Source organism: Echinops telfairi, unplaced genomic scaffold (genome assembly GCF_000313985.2).
Source record: "Echinops telfairi isolate 266 unplaced genomic scaffold, ASM31398v2 ScPeMD7_24;HRSCAF=84, whole genome shotgun sequence".
NCBI lineage: Eukaryota > Metazoa > Chordata > Mammalia > Afrosoricida > Tenrecidae > Echinops > Echinops telfairi.
Window position 1 is genome coordinate 3,289,586 of NW_022103921.1, and position 3,281 is coordinate 3,292,866.

At 41.1% G+C, this 3,281-nt stretch overlaps 1 pseudogene; it reads right to left on the bottom strand.

The window, feature by feature from the left end:
* Positions 1 to 1,106: 1,106 nt before the first annotated feature.
* Positions 1,107 to 2,043, bottom strand: LOC101657974 (annotated as a pseudogene).
* Positions 2,044 to 3,281: the final 1,238 nt, after the last annotated feature.

A 3,281-nucleotide genomic window follows, 5' to 3' on the forward strand; every position in this document is an offset into this window, starting at 1 on the left:
TCATTGTGAAGCCAAGCAAGACACAATTCTTGACAACTTCAACTTTTTCTCCATATACCATGGTTCAATTGTGAGGATTTGGGGTCTTTAGATTGAGTTGTAAGCCATACCAGGGTGAAATCCTTGATCTTCATCAGCAAGGGCTTCAAGTCCTCTTCACTTTCAGTAAGCATGGTGGAGTCATCTGCATATCACAAATCGTTAAGTAGCCTCCAATCCTGATGTCATTCTTCTTCATGTAATCCAGCTTCTCTGATGATTTGTTCAGCACACAGATTGATTAAGTATGGGGAGAGGGTACAAGCCTGTCACACACTTCTCCTTATTTTAAATTATGCCACATTCCCTATTCTGTTTGCACACCTGCCTGTTGGTCCATGTACAAGTTCCACATGAGCCCAATGTAGTGTTCTAGCATTCCCGTTGTTCTCAATAGCATTCAGAGTTTGTTATGATCCACACAATCTTGGCATAGTCAATAAAACACAAATAAACTTCATTCTGGTATTATCTGCTTTCAGCCAAGATCCATCTGACATCACCAATGAGATCCCTTGTTCCGCATCTTCTGAATCCAGCCTGAACTTCTGGCAGCTCCCTGCTAATATATGGCTGCAACCTTAACCAAAATTTTACTTGTATGCGATATCAATGATATCATTCTATAGTTTGAGCACCCTGTTGAGTCACCTTTCTATGGAATGTGTAAAAATATGGATCTCTTCCAGACAGTTGGCTCAGTAGTTATCTTCCAAAATTCCTGGCGTAAACTAGTAAGTGTTCCCCTAGTTCATCAGCTTGTTGAAACATTTCTAAAGGAATTCCATCAATTCCTGGAGCGTTGTTTTTGGCTAATGCTTTCAGTGTAGTTTGAACTATTCTTTCAGCACCATTGGTTCTTTCTCATATGTTAACTCCTGAAATGGTGGGATGTCAACTAGTTCTTTTTGATAACGCTTTGTACTCTTTCCATCTTATTCTGATGCTTCCTTCGTCATTCAATACTTTGCCCTTAAGATCTTTCTTTTTTTTTCATTAGATAAACCTTATTGCATCAAAGCATCACAGACAAGTCTGCAAGAATCATTTAGCTGGACGTTTACCTCTTACTCATTAGCCTGCTGAACTGTTCCTTTTTCAGAAACACAGATAGCCCCCCCCCCCAAATTTTCAGATACCTCTGTTTTTAACGCTCATAGCTTGCTGAATTAAAGCAGCTGCATTTAATACAAGCGCAATGAAATTTCCTTCAAGAATTCACTAATCATTCAGGGCTTGAGAAATGGAACAAGCAACACCTGTCCACATGCAAGCCCATTGGGTGTAGTTTTCACCCAACATGTTATGGATTTCCACAGAAGATCCATTCACCTGAATATCCACGTTGATGGGGAAGTGAGCATACACAGACCTCATCTACCCTGTTTCCCCGAAAATAAGACAGTGTCTTATATTAATTTTTGCTCCCAAAGATGCGCTAGGTCTTACTTTCAGGGGATGTCTTATTTTTCCATTAAGAAGAATACGGTACACATTGATTGTTTTATTAAAAGAGACCTCACACTTCCTGTCTGCTCCAGCTGCGCTGTGGACAACAGTGAGCTACGGCGGCGCCCACCGCTATAGGCCAGAGTCCAGAGTTACAGTAGCTTCAGGGGGCCTTATTTTGGCTTTGGGGAGGTCTTATTTTGGGGGGGATGCCTTATATTTCAGCAAGAGGCAAAACTGTAAGTAGGTCTTATTTTCAGGGGATGTCTTACTTTCGGGGAAACGGTCGTATCAGCTGCCCAGTGTAATGTCCTTGATCACGTTCTGTACATGACTGCAGATAGTGCAGATGGTAGCCAGTTCCTGTCTATTTCCCTACCATTTGTCAACTAGAAGCCTCTTTTTCTTTCCAAAAAGACTAAGTTCTACATTAATGTGATTGAAGTCCTTCCACAAGATTCCTCTGGGTCCCTTCACAATAACTGTGCATACCTTCAGGGAAATGTTGACTTTCTCTGGAATGTTCACAGTCTGGTTGCTAAAAATGGTCTTCATTCTAGCAGCAAAGAGCTAGAATTTTTTAAGATTGTAACTCGAGGCTTGAATCTTTTCTTGAGTTCTTTCCATTTAAGATGTGAGCATGTTCTTTCTTTTTGGTTTTCCTACTCTAAGTCTTTGCACATCTCATTATAATATTTAACTCTGCCCTTTGAAATTTTCTATTCAGCTATCTGATTCTGTCATTTCTTCCATTTGCTTTAGTTACTCTAAAATTAAGAACAAGTTTCAAAGTCTCATCTGATATCCACTTTAATCGTTTCTTTCTTCCTTGTCTTTTAAATGACTTTTTGCTTTCTGCATGAAGGATGTTCTTGATGTTTCCCCACAGCTCATCAGGGCTTTGGTCATTAGTGTTCAATGTATCAAATCTGTTCTTGAGTTGTTCTCGAAATTCAGGGGGGATAGACTCAAGTTCGTCGTATTTTGGGTGGTGTTTTGGATCTCGTGGATTTGTTTTAATTAGCTTCAGCTTCAACCTGAACTTTTATCTGAGCAATTGATGGTGTCGTCCACAGTCTGTGTCTCACCTGGTTTTAGCTGCTGATACTGAGCTTCTCCATTTCTCTTCCCACAAATGCTATCCGTTGGATTTCTGTGTAATCCACCTGGAAACGCCCATGCGTATGTCTGCTGTTTTGTGATGTTGAAAAAAGGTATTTGTGATGAACAAGTAGTGGTCTTGCAAAATTCTATAATGCGATCTCCAGTGCTGTTTCTGTCCCCAAGACCATATTTTCTAACTACTGTTCCTTCCTCTTTGTTTCCAATGTTTGCCTTTAAAAAAAATGTTTTAATTGTTTCATTAGGGGCTCCTACCACTCATTACAATCCATACATACATCAATTGTGCAATGCACATTTGTACATTCATTGCCCTCATCATTGTCAAAACATTTCCCCTCCCTCCCCGCTCCCCCTCCCCCATGAACACTTGGTAATTTACAAATTATTATTTTGTCATATCTTGCGCTGTCCAACGTCTCCCTTCACCCACTCCTCTGTTGTCTGTCTCCCAGGGATCAGGTCATATGGAGATCCTTGTAATCGGTTCTCCACTTTCAACCCACCCTCCCAGTATCGCCACTCACACCACTGGTCCTGAAGGGATCATCCGCCCTGGGCTCCCTGTGTTTCCAGCTCCCATCTGTACCAGTGTACATCCTCTGGTCTAGCCAGATTTGTAAGGTAGAATTGGGATCATGATAGTGGAGGGTGGGGAAGCATTTAGGAAC